At 43.6% G+C, this 18,900-nt stretch overlaps 1 pseudogene; it reads left to right on the top strand.

Annotated features, from left to right (window-relative positions):
- The first annotated feature begins 17,686 nt into the window (after positions 1–17,686).
- Positions 17,687–18,392, top strand: LOC125518483 (annotated as a pseudogene).
- Positions 18,393–18,900: the final 508 nt, after the last annotated feature.

Genomic DNA, 18,900 nt, shown 5'->3' with positions numbered 1-18,900 from the left:
TCTCCTTGCCCTTACAAACTCCTTGGTTCAACTCCACAATCTTTGTCGGAGGCTCCCAAGTGAAACCTAGCCAATCTAGGAGACACCACTCTCCAAGAAGTAACAAATGGTGTGTTGAAGATGAACTCCTTTCTCTGGTGCTTCAAATGATAGTCTCCCCAACACTCAACTCTCTCTCACAAGATATAGATTTGGTGGAAATAAGATTTGACTGGAAAGCAACTTGGGGAAGGCTAGAGATCAAGATTCATATGGTGGGAATGGAATATCTTGGCCTCAACACATGCGTAGGTGGTTCTCTCTCAGAAAATGTGTATTGGAAGCGTAGGTATGTTCTGATGGCTCTCTCCACGAATGAAGAGTGGGTGGAGGGGTATATATAGCCTCCACACAAAAACTAACCATTACACACAATTTACCAATATCGGCGAGACCGAATTGAGAATCTCGGTCTGACCGATTTAGCAAACCTAGTGACCGTTAGGATTTTCGGTGGGACTGAGATGCAACTCGGTAGGACCGATATGGTTAGGGTTAGGGCATAACGTAATCTCGGTGTGACCGATTACACAAACTCGGTGTGACTGATTTTGGTAATATGCTAACCAGAGAGTTGGTAACGTAAACTCGGTGGGACCGATCGTTCATTTCGGTGGGACCGAAATGTTACAAAAGGGAAACAGAGAGTTTACATTGCAATCTCGGTGGGACTGATCGCTCATCTCGGTAGGACCGAAACGTTATGAAGGGAAACAGAGAGATTACAACCCCATCTCAGTGTGACCGAGATCCCTATCGGTGAGATCGATTTGCCTAGGGTTTGTGGCAGTGGCTATGACATTTGAACTCGGTGGCACCGGATAGAAAGAATCGGTGGGGCCGAGTTTGACTTTTGGTTTAGGTCATATGTGGATGTGGGAAGGTAGTTGAGGGTTTTGGAGCATATCACTAAGCACTATGAAGCAAAAACCTCATCAAGCAACACCTCATCCCTCCTTGATAGTATTGGCTTTTCCTATAGACTCAATGTGATATTGGATCACTAAAATATAAATTGTAGAGTCTTGAGCTTTGAGCTTGAGCCAATCTTTTTGTCCTTAGTATTTTGAGGGGTCCACTTTCCTCATCCATGCCATGCCATTCATTGAGCTTTTCTTGAAATATAAATCTTGGAATTGCATTAGCTTAATGAGCTATATGTTGTTAGGAATTACCAGAACCACCTAGGGATAGTTGCACTTTGAAACATGTTATACTACATTTAATATATTTTATCTCTACTCTTATAAAAAACGGAGTTGTTGATGATGGTGTGCCTGCCATCCTGCATTATAGGCCGTCCGATTTATATCTGGTGGATAGCAAGGAAACTATTATGGTTGAAGTTGGCAACAATCATGATTGTAGATTCTTATTGAAATAGAGAAACGAATTCAAATTTAGTTCGAATTGCAGCGGTAGTATAGACATTTGGAATGCACTAAAATGTTGGGATGAGTAGGTTACATGCATTATATAGCAAGCGAAAAAATTTAATCGGCCATAACATGGATTCATACTCCCTCCTTCCATCTATATAGGGCGTAATGAGATTTTTAAGACCGCCTTTGACTATTGACAAGATTAATAGTACATGACATGCACAATGTGAAAATTATATCATTGAAAGAACCTTTCACAGACGAATTTAAGGGTGTGCTTTGTGTAAGTTGCATGTCATATATCATTGCTCTAATATTTGGTCAAAGTTAGCATCGAAAAACACATTAGGCCCTATATAGATGGAAGGAGGGAGTAGCTTTGAATAGCATTTTATAGTAAAACGGGGCAAGACTCTCTCTTTGTGTGTTGTGAATAGTTTTATTTTTTTCGTTTTCTTTTTGGTTGAGGGAAGTGCGAATTGATTTGGTACGTACAAGTACAATATTACTACACGTTAGGCTTGTCCCTAAAATTCAACCCGCATCTTGTTATATCCCGAAAATTCAGATATCGTGCTGCCAAAACTGGCGCCTTCACAACCCGTGCCTTGCCATCCCGAAATTACAACGCGCGCGAAAACTCCCTGCAGCTGCCAAATCCCGACACGCGAAATCCCCGTTCTAACCCTGAGCCGAAAGGGCCGCTAGTTCAAATCGGTGGGGGGTACTTTTGTAACACACCCTACATTTTGGACAAGCACGTCCCTAAGTCATGCTTCACCTCCTCCCATCGCCCCCGTTTCGCCATTCGAAATCCCAGGCCGCCATAACCTCTCCGCTCCAGCCATGAAACCCCACCCTCCTCCGTCCGCCACGTCACCGCTGCCCAGCCGGAGCCTCTTCCCCAACGACGTCATCCACTACAACAGCTCGACGTCCCTCATCAACCTTCCCAGATGAGGATCCGTCATCCATCTCGCCGTCCCGCCGGTTCAGCCACCCTGTCCTCCACCTCCAAGGAGCTGCTCCGACCATCGCCTCGTCTATCGCGACTGCTCCATCCCCACAACACCGCCTTAACCTGCTCCACCGGAACTGCAGCATCCTCACCGACTCCTCGGACGAAGCCGAGGCCTACTCGGCGCCACCAAAGAGGTTGTACACTCATCGCATCACACCTTCTCCTTAACTCGACCTCCCGGCACCGACGGTGCTCCATCCCGCACCCCCATGGAGCGGCTACCTTGAAGCCGGCGTCGCGGGCGACATCTCCAAGGCGGCTCTCCCCCAGTGCGAGGCCCCTTCGGCGGCGGCGTCCATACCAGCCGGATCTGCTGCTACTGCTCCGGCTCTCGCTCGCTCGCTCGCGCTGCTGCTGCTTCTCCGGCTCTCACTCGATCGCTCGCTCGCCCAGCTGCTGTTGCTGCTCTCCCCCTCGCTCGTGCTGCTGCTCTGCTCCTATTAAGCCACACTCCAGTCGACTGAATCAACTTTCGGGTCAGCCGATTTTCAGGGGTTGGGGGGCTTGCCGGAGTTAAGGAAGAACCACCCGCAGCGGGGACGGGTGCTCGCCGGAGAGGTACCCCACTATCTATCTTAGGGTTCAGGGTGGAGGGCAGGGGGCCTAGTGGGCTGGCCGAGGCGGTGGTGGCGAGTTGTTTTAGGGCGGTGAGGCGGCGCTGGGGCCGGTGGTTCGGACGGTGGTGGCTGGTGGCTCAGGGGGTGCAGGTTGAAGATGAACTACAGGCCCTCCGTAAACTACATGTCAAGTGCCTCTCTGCTACCATTGCGTTCAGTTTCAACAGTAGCATTCAGATTCCACAGTAATTTCAGTTTCAACAGTTAAGATCAGAGTCAATAGTTTTTACCTCATCTGTTGTAGTCAGTTGGTTTTTGGTGATGTTAATTATACATCCATTTTACATCATCTATTGGTGGTGCTATTAGAATCCCACTTGAGATTGACGATGTCTGTCTTGTGCTTCTTCAGCCTTGACGTCTTACGGCTCACGGGAGCTGCTCCAATGACAGAACGATCCATCACAACAGAGCAGTGCCCTGGATGCCATCTACAGATTCCTCAGATCTTCCTCCACACCTCCGACAGCCACCTCTGCCTCAACTACTTCAGCGACCAACCCAATGATGCTGAGGTCGACACGGCAACGGCAAAGAGGTTGTACACTTGTTGCATCACTTATTACTATACATTCACGTCGATCCATTAGGGCTATTTTGGTTCAACGGGAAAACATCGATCCACTGGTTGTTACCATTACTCTAAATTTCTGCATGCTCTCCTTACATGATCTCACCATATTTTTTTCGTATGCATGTCAGATATTGTACACAGTCATGCTGAACATGTAGAGAAAAAGAGAAGAGTTTTGCGCCGCAATACAATGTCATGCAGACATCGCTCCATGGTGGGTTCAATGGCAAACCCTCCCCACCCCTCTCCAGATTGTAATCCAGAGGAAGATATCTGTTCTGAGGCGGATTCAGACGCCGCTGACCACTACTATTTACCCCCCAATGTGTTTGCTCTACCTTGGCATGATGATGTTAGTCATATCATGCATATGTTGCCTTGCAGTGCCTACTTTTGACATCATATATGTCATCTACTTAGTTTAGACATGTTCTCTAATGCCACCTGTTTAGTTTCTATATCATATATGGGAATTATGCAGTCTCATGTGTTTTAGCCAGCCATAATATATGTGAAATGTGCAATGCCATCCTGTTTAACCAGGCATCATATATTTGAATGATATCTTGCCCATCCTTTTCTTCATTACATTTCCATTTGTCGACAATGTTTGTACATTAAACCACTCTTCCTATGAATCAGCCATTTGGGTGGGAGATGGAAAAATCTAGAGTGAAAACAAGGCCTTCAGAGCAGACAGTGCTACCTGTCGAAGCAGATCTCTTGTTGGGTCTCGATAGCTCCTCAGAGATGGATTCAGAGACAGATGACCAGTCCTATTCCCCCACTGAGGTGTATGCTCTAACTTGGCATGGTTATACTGCTCATATCATGCATACGGTGTCTTGCATTGCATAGTTTAGACATCATACACACAATATTCAACACCATGTTCTTAGTTCAGACATCATATCGAATGCCCTCTGTTTAGCATATAAATCACATATGTGAATTAAATGATGCAATCCTAATTACTTAGATAACATGTAGGTGAATTATGTCATGCGATCCTGTTTAGTTATTCATCATATCTTTGAATTATGTTATGCTATGCTATCCAATATACATGTCAACTATTTCATGCCCTCTTTTCTCCACACTATCTATTGCATCTGTCTCTCATAGAATGTCTGTACATTCAACTATGTTTCCTTTTTATCAGCCATTTGAATTGGAGCGGGTTATGCCAGTATCTAGCGGACTAAAAACACGGTCTTCAAATAAAACAGTGCTACCTCTTGGTGGAGATAGCACCACGGTTGTACATGCACAAGAACCAGCCCTACCACACATAACCCAAACTCTCGCAGATTGTACCCCTATTGCGATGGACAGAGAACCAGCTTCACCCAATCTAACCCCAACCCCAGCCGATAGTAACCCAGTTCCTGTTGACACAGCACCATCTCCACTACATAGCTCCCAAACAAGAGCAATTAGTAAGGCAGCTCCAGTGCCCAAAGGGCCAGTACTATCATGGCGAACCCCAACTCCACCAGTTAGTACGCCTATTCCTGTGGAGGAAGCACAACCAGCTAGTCGTAGTTTAGCATCTATCGCATTTGATGTTGTTAAATCGTATGTGCGTGTCTTCCCATCTTGGAAATATTATACTGAAGATGAAGGAAAATGCCAGTTGCAGGTGTTTATCCAGCAGTTATGTGTAACTAATGTTCTTCATGGCAATTACTTTGCTTCATCCCATACATCCTACCTCCATGATGGTTATAATACAGCATATTTTCCCATTTTCTCTATAGAGAAGGACCGATTTGGAAACCCAGGATGAGGTAACCTGTGCTAATACCCTTGCTATCTTCAAGAATGCTTGGTGGCAGTATCGGAATTACCTGAAGAAAACGTACTTCACCGGCAAAGAAACTCATCAAATTCCCTTACGTTCTCCTGAGACATATTTACTGGACGATGACTGGGAACGCCTTGTTCTGTACTGGTCCCGAACCAAGAATATGGTAAGGTCTATGAGCTCATTTTATATTTTTAAGTATTATATTCTTGCATCTTACTGTACTCTGTTCATGTAGAACAAGTGCCTAAACCTGAAGAACAACTGTTCTAATTTAAGATTCCATTGCTATCATAGTTCAGAAAAGTGCTAGGCGATAATTGTGTGTTTTGCCACCGCCTTGCGCTTTACTGACCAAAGTGCATGCTTATGCGCAGTTATGCACAGATTATGCGTAGTTATGCGCAATGCATTTTGCCAACGCCTAGAGCCTAGGCGCGCTTAAGCGCTTGCTTAGGCGCGCCTTTTTTTAACTATGATTGCTTTGCTCTTGTATCACTGTATTTACTCATACAAACTTATTTTTAAATTGAAGGATCCAATTGAAACTCCAATGGCACGGCAGGTATGTTCACGCATGTTTCTTTAACAGGTTTGCTCTTATCAATAGCTCTGTTGATTTCAATTTCAATTGTGTATACAGTTGACTTTCATATCATGCACATTACTAGCGTCACAACAGAGCCAATAGTGTTGTTGTACATGTAGACCCATGGTACCCATCTAAAATCTTGTTGTGTCGTGTAGTTTCCCACGCTTTGTATTCTTTCACTGCTGCTTTGTCTTGAACTGATATGATTTTCACCGTGTCTCTATTTTGATTTGGCAAGACAATGCAGTGACCATAGGACATAGATTTATGTTTGTTTGATGCTTTTATTATGTACTAGTACTTGGCAATAGAAGACCTGGTAGTTTAATCCTGTCCACCTTACTAATGAACTGGTTCACCGAAATGAGTTCCATATACTAGTACATGCTAAACTTGTTATGTGTCTGCTTGTTTCTTCTTTTAGAATGCTGACAGAATATTGGGGAAGAGTGCCTTATTAAGAAATGGTAAAGGAAGTAATGCAGATAAGGTTCAGGATATTGATACATCCTTGTTGGTCTCCAACAAAACTGATAAAATAGCTAAGGAAGACTATCTTGAAGACAGCGAGACAACCCCAAAGTCCTGTCTTGGTTTAGTGTTTGAGTTACTGGCCACTACCGCTTGCATAAGCTATTCAAACTCACTGTCTGAATCAGTTCTGTTTCTTGAGTCTCAACTACAAGCTGAAAGACATCGATCAGCTGTGCTGCGACAAGAAGCAGAAGGACTGCGGAAGTCCCTGGAGCATTCAGATGCATACTTTCTGGTGCAACAACAAGCGTTGGAGGATTTTAGCGCCAAACAGGACAAAGCTAATCAGCTTGCTAAGCTTATTGCCAGCATGGTGGATACCCAGGATAACGTCTATTGAGCTCTTCTGAAGTTGTTTCAGTTGTGCTCTTGTTTTGCTGCCGCGTTTATTTGCACTGGTGGCCAATTTTGACTGCCAGTGTATGTAATGTGCTGCTTTGTTCCCTATATTTGCACTGGTGGCGAACTTTCATGCCCAGTGGATGTAATATGTGTAATAGCGGTAATAGGATAGCGTTAATTTCTTGCTTATTTATTTCCTTATTGTCTTGTTTAGTTGTTTGCTTGTAGTCACTGCAGTTCTTTTTCTGTTTTTTTCTAGTGGCCACAATAGCCTATTTTTGGTAACTAGGCCAAAATAATCATGGCAACACAGGGACTGTTGTAACCATGGGCCTCCTGCAGGCCGTATGATCCATGGGCCTTCGTCCGGCCGTAGGATCCATCGGCCTTCTATACGGGCATTAGGGTCCATGGGCCTTCTACGGGCCGTACAATCCATGGGCCTTCTACGGGCCGTACTATCCATTGGCCTCATACAGGCCATAGGATCCATGGGCCTTCTACGGGGCGTATCATCATTTCGCCAATCATGGGCCGTACTATTTGTGGACCATTACGGGCCGTTAATAGGCCGTATTTGATAACTCTATGAAAACAGCCCAGCGGGTTTTTTTGACATGAAAATGGCCCAACGTATTAATGGTGCCCAAACGGGCCGACTGTAACGACGGGCTGAATTTGGCCCACAAGCAGAAAATGACAGTAACGGGTCATATGTAACCGAATGCTGCAAATGAGCCCAAGAATCAATGGGCCCTGAGAAGGCCAAAAGATAACTTGGGCTGGAAAAGGCCCAATGGAATAACGGGCCGTTAATGGGTATAAACTGATACACTGTTCATTACGGGCCAGTTTCACCATGGGCCGTTAATGTGCCAAGAGTTACAAAGGTCCTCATATGGGCCGAAAGAAGTCATGGGCCACACTTGGGCCGAAAGTTAAAACGGGCTGAATCACATTGGACGGCCCAGATGATGCTAGTGGGCCTAATTCGGATAGGGCGTAACGGGCCCTGGGTTAGCAGGCTGTAAATGGGATATATGCGAACATGCCGTTAACAGGCTTTCCGTGGGGCGGCCTGCCACCTTTTGACCAAGTCAAATGGGTCGGCCTTTTCACAGGAATGGGCCTCTGTTGGGTCGTGCCACGTGTCGCCGTATGATAGGTGCCTTCGGTCCAATGAGCGGATGACATCTGTCCCAATGGTGAGCCGACACGTGATTCCTCCAGCCAATGATGATTTTACACGTGGAAAATCCCCATTGGTCGGGGCTGTTAATGGGTTATCGGATCCAAAACCTGACCCGATAGCTTAACGGTGTTCCGTTATGGTGGATGCCACGTGTCGGTCACCCTTGACGAAAGCACTTCTGTGACGCGCGATTTATCGTCATGGAAGTGGACACTTCCGTGATGATAATTTTGGTAATGTCATGGAACACTTCTACGACAGCACAGGTATGGCTATCTTGATTCTGTCATAAAATCGTCATGGATGTACATGCATGACAAAAAACGCAACCTACTGTGACAAACACGTATCATCACGGAAGTTTTTTTTTTGTAGTGATGATTGGGCTGTCACGTATGGAGTTTGACCAGGAGTCCACCTTCCACCGAAGCTATAGACTAGGGTTGTGGTGATCTTCTACTATATATTGTGACCATCTCTATCTCTCTAGTCTATCTCTTGGACCTCAAGTCAGGATCCTAATGATGTACCCAATCTTTGTACGCGATGTGGGAGTTGCGCCCCGACTCTATATAACACGAAGTCGTCGCCCTAGGCAGGGTACGACGTTCTCTCACATGGTAATCGAAGCCTATCTCTTCCATCTCATCTGGTCCTCCATTGCTAGCAACCTCCCACCATGGCATCCTCCGGCTCCTCCAACTCAACCCTCTCTGGCCAGATCACCGAGCGCCTCACCAGCACCAACTGTATCCTCTGGCGCATCCAGATCACGCCACAACTTTGAGGCATGGGTTTATTCAGGTATGTTGATGGGAGAATACCCGAACCGGCCAAAGTCATCGTCACCAAGGATAACGATGCCAAGGAGGAGTCCATCCCCAATCCTCTTCACCATGTGTGGATCCGAGAGGATCAACAGGTACTGGGATATCTCCTGAATAACCTCTCGAAGGAAATGCTCATGTAGGTCACCTCAATCTCACATGCACACAAGCTCTGGTCGGTGCCGGTGACCGAATGGCTCCACCAACAAATCTCGTCCAGACGCTGTCTGCTGCCATATCTGTGGTAAGCTGGGCCACTCCGCCAAGGATATTGTTGGTACCGGTTTGATGCAAATGAAGACTCATCCCAAGATGAAAAGGTGGCCGGGGCTGCTGAAATTTCCTATGGCGTCGACACAAACTGGTACGTCGACAACGATGCTACCAACGACATCACCAGTGAGCTAGAAAAGGTGACCATGCGGGAAAAATTCCACGACCAAGATCACATCCACACCGCCAGTGGAGAAGGTATGAAGATTGGTCATATTGGTCACTCAATTATTCAAACCCCTCATAGGAAAATCCATCTACAAAGAATCTTGCATGTTCCTAGTGCCAATGAAAATCTTCTTTCCGTCCACCGCATCACCATAGACAATCATGTCTTTCTTGAATTTCACCCTTTCTTCTTTTTGATCAGGGATCAGGCAACAAGGAAGGTGTTATATCAAGGTAGATGCATTCGTGGGCTTTATCTGTTGATCCTGGAGATTAGAAGATTCAATTAACAAGCTTTTAGTGCTACAAATGTGTCTTCAACACGGTGGCATGATTGATTAGACCATGCAACTTTTTCTTTAGTTGAACGTTTTCTTAGGAAAAATAAACTCCCATATGTTGGAGATCGTGATGTTGAAACGATTTGTGATTCGTGTCAAAGAGCTAGGAGCCACCAATTGCCTTATCCAGTTTCTACTAGTATTTCCACCAAACCTTTGCAACTCATTTTTTCTGATGTATGGGGGCCTGCCCCCTCTTATGTTGGTAGACATACATATTATGTGAGTTTCGTTGACGACTATTGCAAGTTCACGTGGATCTATCTCCTTAAGAAATGATCGGATGTTTGCCAAGTTTTTCTTAATTTCCAAGCTCTCGTTGAAAGAAAATTTGATTGCAAAATCCTTGCTCTCCAGTCTGATTGGGGAGGGGAGTATGAGAAACTCAACTCATTCTTCCAAAATCTTGGCATATCCCATCATGTTTCGTGTCCTCATGCTTGATGACCCACAAGTATAGGGGATCTATCATAGTCCTGATAACCCACAAGTATAGGGGATCACAACAGTTTTTGAGGGTAGAGTTTTTTCCTCTTGTTTTGGATTCTCGCGTTGTTTTAGAAGGTGATGACACAACATAAAAGTAGATAGTCCCTTCGCAGAGGGAAGCAGTGATTTGCAGAGGTGCTAGAGATAAATGATATTTTGAGACATGCACCCTTCTCATTTACTTCACGACTATCAGTTATCAATATCTTCCATGCTAAGCATGCTAGTGGCGGTTCCGAAGGGATAAAAGTAAAGGTTTTGACTCCATTGAGAGTTTTTGTTTGATTATTTGAGAGATTAACTCTTTTTCTGTTTGCAGTTTGGGACTGGGCATCCCTATTACTGCCCTTTTCTCGTGCGATGGCGAGTGAATAAACACTCGACCTGAGAATAACCCACTTAGCATGGAAGATACCGACCACCTCTTATCGTTCCATGAACGATCCAAGCACACAAAAGGATATTTTTTTAGAAGTTTTTAGAGGTGACACATGAAAATTTACTTAGGATGGCAGGGTAATACCGCATATAGGTAGGTATGGTGGACCCATCTGGAATAACTTTTGGTTCAAGGTTTTTGATGTACAAGAAGAATTCCCACTTAGTATAGGCGAAGGCTAGCAATTAGATTGAGAAGCGGCCAGCTAGAGAGCAACAACGATCATGAACATGCATTATGCATAAGTAACATTGGACACTAGCATGAGTAGTATATGAACACCATGAACATAAATATCGTAGAGGCTATGTTGGTTTTGGTTCAACTATATGCATGAACATGTGCCAAGTCAAGCCACTCGAACATTCAAAAGACGATACCATATCATCATACTACATCACAATCATTTTAACACAGTGTTGATATCCAAGATAAATCATTATCCACTCCCAGCTACTTATGCATGGCATGAGAAACTATAATATCTAATTTTCATTGCAAACATGTTTAATCATAATGGGCAGTTCATACCAGTCGAGTTCATACCAGTTTCTCTCTGCCACGGCCAGTTCATCGAATATCGTCATTATTTCCTTTCACTTGTATGACCAAACGATGTGAAAATAATAATAGTGCAAGAGTGCCATGGACTAAGCTGGATTAATCTGCAATCATTTTATTCAACAGGAGAAGACAAGGTAAAATGGGCTCTTTATTAGATCAACAGTTATTCATATGAGAACCACTCAACATTTTCATCGTGGTCTTCTCCTTAGTGCAACTCAAATAAAAAGAAGAGAAATTCAAAGAAAAACACACTGAAATATTTTTTGAGTTTTTGGTTTTCTTGAACAAGCAAATAAAAATGGAAAAGCAAAAATGAGAAAAACTATTTACACGGGAAAGCTCCCAACAAGCAAAAGAAGAACAAGGAATTCTTTTTGGGTTTTATTTTTAATATTACTTCTAAGCATGCATAGAAAGTAAATTAGCTACAACTATTTTTTGGTTTTTCTAAAGTTTTTCAAACACACAAGAAGAAAGCAAGAAAAATAAAATGAAACATGGATGATACAATGAAAAAGTGTGAACAGCGACAAATGAAAATAAGTGGACATGAATGTAATGTCGGTGATAAACACAAACTCCCCCAAGCTTAGGCTTTTGGCCTGACTTGGTAGTCGATCAGAAGCCTGGATGGTAGTAGTTTGCGTGGTAGCTCACGGAGGCTCTCGGTGTGGATGCCTCGGCCTGCCGTGCTTCCTCCACTACTGCGTTGCGAGATCAAGCCTCGCTCTCAAGAACAAAATATCTTCCTTTGCTATGATATTCAAAAAGAGAAGGCGCAGGCAAATATGTGTGCACAACGGATTTTTTTGATAAACAATAGATTATAAGTGAATTATCAATTTTTACTTTAAGGGTCTTATGATCTTTTAAGGCGTCAAAGTCCAAATACTGCGTGGGTAGGATAGGGTCAAAGGGTAAAGGTGCAACACCCAGCCCTCGTGCTAAACGTGTGGCATAAATTCCACCATAGAACCAGCCACTAGCTATTAGCATTATGCTAAAGTATGCATGCAACAATCGCTCCAAGGTTATAATTCCTTTCACCAATGAGAGAGGTGTGTATGAGGCACAAGTCTGGAGCACAAAGTGTACTACAGTCTTGCTAGCCTACTATACATTTCCCGTTAAATAATGCAAAGTACTGAATTGCGGGAAAATGAATGCTCTTTATTCTGCCTTGTGTCACTCCCCTCGTCTCACCGTAGTAAAGGCTAGTCAAGAAAGATTGGTATTCAGCCCTTGGCCGTTCATCAAGTGAACCCCAGATGGGAGTTTGCAGTGGTAAGAAATTTTTTCTAGTGAGATGGTAAATGGATTATCAGAAAGCATAAACGACACCCTAGACTCACGGGGATGGAATTTAAATCCTTTGATAAACGATTCAGTAAGAATGTGGCGTTGTTCGCACATATTAGAAATGTGGGAACCGAGACCGGCATTGTGAACATATTGCTCAAATTCCTCCTTAATGCCCACACGCATCATATACTCATTGCAAGTTCATAAGCATGTTTTGGTGGCGGCATCTCATGTGGAACTTTCACTCGGTTCAACATAGGACCGGCGAGCGGAGCTGTCACTAGAAGATGCCCCCGAGGATCGCCTCCTCGAAGAACTCCTTCCAAGAAGGTTCATCATGTTCACGTACAATTTTCTAAAAAAAATTGAGTGAAAAAAATTTATCAACCAAAACTTTACAAGATTGATAGCAATTACTCATAGGGATAAATATAGGCCATAGAAGGCATTCAAACTACTTAGAACTCTAAGAATTCAACATGCAAGCTCATCTACAGTAGCACCAAGAGTAGCTAATTATTCAAAATATAAGCCACTGAAATAAAAACTAATTGCACAAATGGTGGAGTCACATACCAAGCAACAATCCCCCGAAATAGTTTCAAAAACGGAGCCTCGAGCAAAGAGATCGAAATCCGCAGGCTTGAGAGCAAGAACATGAGAGAGAGAGAGAGCTATGGGGAATTTTTTTCTAGAGGTAGGTGATGATGTGGAGTAAAGAGATAAGTGAGGGGCCCATGTGGGGACCACAACCCACCGGGGTCCTGGCGCGCCCAGGTGGGTTGTGCCCACCTGGTACAGCTCCCTCTGATATTATTTGCACCATAAATTCCGAAATATTCAGAAAAAAATCATATTAAATTTTCAGGGCATTATGAGAACTTTTATTTTTGGGTCATTTTTTCATTGCACGGGAAATTTAGAAAACAGACAAAACATGGAATTTTATTTTATTTCACAAATAAAAATAGAGAACAAAAAGTAGGGATAGAAGGTAGTGCTTACTAAATTCATCAACTTCATACCATTCAAAAATGATACATTAATAAGGTTGATCAAGTCTTATTAACAACCACTTTCGATTAGCATGAAACCGAAGAACTTTCATAAATCACTAAGTTACCTCAATGGGGATATGAATGTCCCCAACAATAAGCATTTCATATTCTTTTTTATAGCAGGTAGAGGTATTTGAAAACTTCCAATAGTGATTGTCGGAGATTTTCCAATAACATTAATACCATTCACTTGGAATTGTTTCTTCGGAAAGTGCACCGTATGCTCAATACCATTGATATGAAAAGTGACATTGCTTTTATTGCAATCATTAACAACCCCTGGAGTATTCAAGATGGGTCCACCAAGGATAATCGATATGTTGTCGTCCTCGGGCATCTCAAGTATAACAAAGTCAGTCAAAATAGTAACATTAGCAACAATAACGGGCACATCCTCACAGATACCGATAGGTATGGCAGTTGATTTATCGGCCATTTGCAAAGATATTTTAGTAGGTGTGAGTTTATTCAAATAAAGTCTTTTATATAAAGAGAAAGGCATAACAGTAACACCAACTCCTAAATCACACAAAGCAGTTTTCACACAATTCTTTTTGATGGAGCAATGTATAGTTGTGATACGTCTCCTACTTATCTATAATTTTTTATTGTTCCATGCTATTATATTATCTATTTTGGATGTTAATGGGCTCTATTTTACACTTTTATATTATTTTTGGGACTAACCTATTAACCGAAGGCCCAGGCCAAATTGCTATTCTTTGCCTATTTCAGTGTTTTGTAGAAAAGGAATATCAAACGGAGTCCAAACGGAATGAAACCTTCGGGAACATGATTTTCTCAACAAACGTGATCCAGGGGACTTGGAGTGGACGTGAAGAAACAATCGAGGATGCCATGAGGCAGGGGGCACGCCTACCCCCTAGGCGCACCCTCCACCCTCATGGGCCCCTCGTTGCTCCACCGACCTACTTCTTCCTCCTATATATATCTACGTACCCCGCAAACATCTAGGAGCACCACGAAACCCTATTTCCACCGCCGCAACCTTCTGTACCCAAGAGATCCCATCTTGGGGCCTTTTCCGGAGCTCCACCGGAGAGGGCAATGATCACGGAGGGCCTCTACATCAACTCCATGGCCTCTCCGGTGATGTGTGAGTAGTTTACTTCAGACCTTCGGGTCCATAGCGAGTAGCTAGATGGCTTCTTCTCTCTCTTCGGATCTCAATACAAAGTTCTCCTCGATTCTCTTGGAGATCTATTCGATGTAACTCTTTTTGCGGTGTGTTTGTCGAGATCCGATGAATTGTGGGTTTATGATCCAGATTATCTATGAACAATATTTGAATCTTCTCTGAATTCTTTTATGTATGATTGTTTTATCTTTGCAAGTCTCGTCGAATTATCATTGTGGTTTGGCCCACTAGATTGATCTTTCTTGCAATGGGAGAAGTGCTTAGTTTTGGGTTCAATCTTGCAGTGCTCGATCCCAGTGACAAAAAGGGAAACGACACGTACTGTACTGTTGCCATCGAGGATAAAAAGGTGGGGTTTATATCATATTGCATGAGTTTATCCCTCTACATCATGTCATATTGCTTAAGGCTTTACTATGTTCTTATGAACTTAATACTCTAGATGCATGCTGGATGGCGGTCGACGTGTGGAGTAATAGTAGTAGATGCAGGCAGGAGTCGGTCTAGTTGTCATGGACGTGATGTCTATATACATGATCATGCCTAGATATTCTCATAATTATTCGCTTTTCTATCAATTGCTCGACAATAATTTTTCCACCCACCGTAATACTTATGCTATCTTGAGAGAAGCCACTAGTGAAACCTATGCCCCCCGGGTCTATTCTCCATCATACACGTTTCCAATCTATTTTATTTTGCAATCTTTACTTTCAATCTATATCATAAAAATATGAAAAAAATTATCTTATTATTATCTCTATCAGCTCTCGCTCTTGCAAGTGGCCGTGAAGGGATTGACAACCCCTTTATCACGTTGGTTGCGAGGTTCTTATTTGTTTGTGTGGGTACGAGGTGACTCGCACGTGGTCTCCTCCTGGATTGATACCTTGGTTCTCAAAAACTGCGGGAAATACTTACGCTTCTTTACTGCATCACCCTTTCCTCTTCAAGGGAAAACCAACACAATGCTCAAGAGGTAGCAAGAAGGATTTCTGGCGCCGTTGCCGGGGAGATGTACGCCAAGTCAAGACATACCAAGTACCCATCACAACTCTTATCCTTCGCATTACATTATTTGCCATTTGCCTCTCATTTTCCTCGCCCCCACTTCACCCTTGCTGTTTTATTCGCCCTCTTTTCCTTTTGCCTTTTCTTTCGCTTGCTTCATCATTATGGCTAGTCCTTTATCTACTCATTTATCTCCCGAGAATGAGGTCCTTAATTTTAAACAAAGGGTGGGAGAAAAACTAAAAGATGCTTGGCTCTGAATTTGCAATGCACAAAATAGATCTACTAGGAAGCAATCTACTTTCGTTCTTCTTCGTAATTTTTATGTAGGCATCATTCCTTCGAATAGATATATTCTTGATACCATTACCGGAGGAAATTTCTTCGGTATCCACACTTTTGATTCTTACAATGCTATGATAGATTTGTTTGGCACACCACCTCTCTTTGTTAATGGAACTATGTTAACTTTGGAACATGTTATGCAAAGGCTCGATATTATTAAAAATAAAGTTGCTACTATTGAATTGATTGACAATTTGGATAAAAAGATCCACAACCAAATTACCCAATATGGATCTAAGGTAGGAGTTACTCTGAAATTTTTTAAAGAAAAAGAACCCGTTGTTAATGAAAGAATAGACCAAGATTCCAGTAGAATTGAAAAACTTGAGGGTATTATTACCAACTTGGGGTCCGCTTTTTCTGCCGTAAGGAATACTTCAAATCCACCTACCAAAGTTGCCAAATTAATGTACGTTCCTAAGAATAAGGGTGAAACTTCTAGTAAGGAAAATGCGGATATCAAATCCATAAGTGTTCACCCCAACTTTCTCACTATCATTAAGGAACCCTTTGCTACAAATGATTTTCTCGATTTCGTGCCAAAGAGTCTGATAATTAATAAAAAGAAAGAAACTCCTAGGGGCTATAGGTGTCTTACTGAAGAATTGCCTACGAAAGATGGCAATACCTAGATCTATCCTCGCTTTTATGCCTAGCTAGGGCGTTAAACGATAGCGCTTGTTGGGAGGCAACCCAATTTTATTTTCATTCCTTGCTTTTTGTTCCTGTTAAGTAATAAATAATTCAACTAGCCTCTGTTAAATGTGGTTTTATGCTTTTAATTAGTGTTTGTGCCAAGTAGAACCATTGGGAAGACTTGGGAAAAGTCTTTTTGATCTTGCTGTAAAAAACAGAAACTTTAGCGCTCACGAGAATTGCTGCCATTTTTTATTGGTGAGTGTTATTTAGTTAATTATTTTTGCAGATGATTAATAGATAAATTCCGCACGTCCAGCTATTTATTTTAGAATTTTTGGGATTACATAAGTGGTCGAAACCTACAAATTACTACAGACGGTTCTGTTTTTGACAAATTCTATTTTTCGTGTGTTGTTTGCTTATTTTGATGAATCTATGACTAGTAATAGTTTATAAACCATAGAAAAGTTAGAATACAATAGGTTTAACACCAATTTTTACCTAATAATAAAGAGAGGAAACTTTCATAGTTCTTCATACATCACCGTTTTATATCCGTTGATTTTGCATTAATCATAAAAATTAACGGTTGAGATTTAAAAGTGAACCTACCTAAATTGGCTTCTACGTTCTATGTCGTCCAGATTTGTTTCTGTTTGTTGCCCCTTCCGTTTCCAATCATCAATTCAAAAAAATTAGGTATACAATCCAATACAGAGTCCACGTCCTGTACCATTGGAACATTTTGATATGCATGAAGGTCGAGCCTACACGTAGCGCACGTCTCTCGTCCAGCTTTCAAGGTCAACCCGCCGTCTAACCATTGCGAGGGTCCGGAGGGTCGAGTACATATACACTTCCCCCTCCGAGTCACATGCCATGATTCTCCTGTTGATTGCCTAGCTAGCTCATCCATCATCCCTCCTCCACTATCTAGAAGCTTCTGGAAGGTTTTGTTCTTTTGCGTCATGGCCAACTGCCTCTACCCGTGCGTGAGCCTGTTGGCACTGGCCGAGTCTCCCGCGACGGCCAGGCTGGTGTAATGGGGCGGGCGGACGATGGTGCTGCCGGTGCCGGTCACCGACGACAATGACGAGGGCAACGGCGGCGTCTTCACGTCGCGGACGTGGCGGCCGAGTTGCTGCTGGCGGACCCTTTCTTTGTCGACCTCCCAGTCCCCGTCGCGCCGCCGGGGGAGCGACTGCTGCCCCGGCGGCAACAAAAGTCGCATGGCGGCCACGCTTGCGTCTCTGTCAGACGCGCCGAGGGCAGGAAGACGGTGCAGCTTGCAGGCCACGGACAGTGCCTGTTCGAGTACGTCAAGGGCGGAGACGACGGCTTCGCGGCACTCATCTAGGTCCTGCCGCAGTTCATCGAGAAGGTCATCACCTGCGACGGCGGCAATGGCTGCCGGCCGGCCAGCGTGCATCGGGAATGGTGAATATGTCAACGATGGAGCTGAAGGGGCACTAGGAGCAGCTCGTGGGCGCGACGGGCTGCCCATGGTCGCCGAGGCTGGAGACCATCTCCGAGCGCAACAAGAGGAGGATCTTCCAGTCACCGGCCGGACATATCCTACGTATGTGGATCCAGCACCGATCTAATTCTTCTCGGTGCCGATGCAGCACCTCCACAGTGGCGGAGCTTGAGACACATCTTAGGAGGGGCAAATAGGCTGGGGGTAACCAATATCAGGTTTGGGCTAGATTTCTATCAATCTATGGAAAATTTACTCATGATAATATGAACAAATCTCCTATGCAGAGGGGGCGATGGCCCAGGTTGATCTCCACTAAGCTCCGCCACTGCCTCCATACTTGCTTCCATCGGATCGAGTCGCGGAAAGCAGACAAGTGCAAATGCCCCAAATTTTGCACAGGTCGCATGTCCAGGAGTACTATGGTTCTTAACTTTTTTTTTGCGGGATGCTATGGTTCCTAATTGACTTGATATATACAGCTATGGACATAGATGACTGTAGAAGCGGATGCAAATGTCACCTATTAAACAGTCAAGTCGACTATAGAAGCGGATGTGGATCTTTGTCGTGATGAGACACTCCTGGTGCAAGGTGTATACCTATCAATTCCATAGTAAACTGAGATGTGTAAGAGAAAAACAAGTGCAGATGGTTTGATGCAAATATTATAGCAAAAGTAGTATGACTGTATGAGCACTGTCA

Source organism: Triticum urartu, chromosome 7 (genome assembly GCF_003073215.2).
Source record: "Triticum urartu cultivar G1812 chromosome 7, Tu2.1, whole genome shotgun sequence".
In the NCBI taxonomy this organism is placed as follows: Eukaryota; Viridiplantae; Streptophyta; class Magnoliopsida; order Poales; family Poaceae; genus Triticum; species Triticum urartu.
This window is presented reverse-complemented; position numbering and strand designations above follow the sequence as displayed.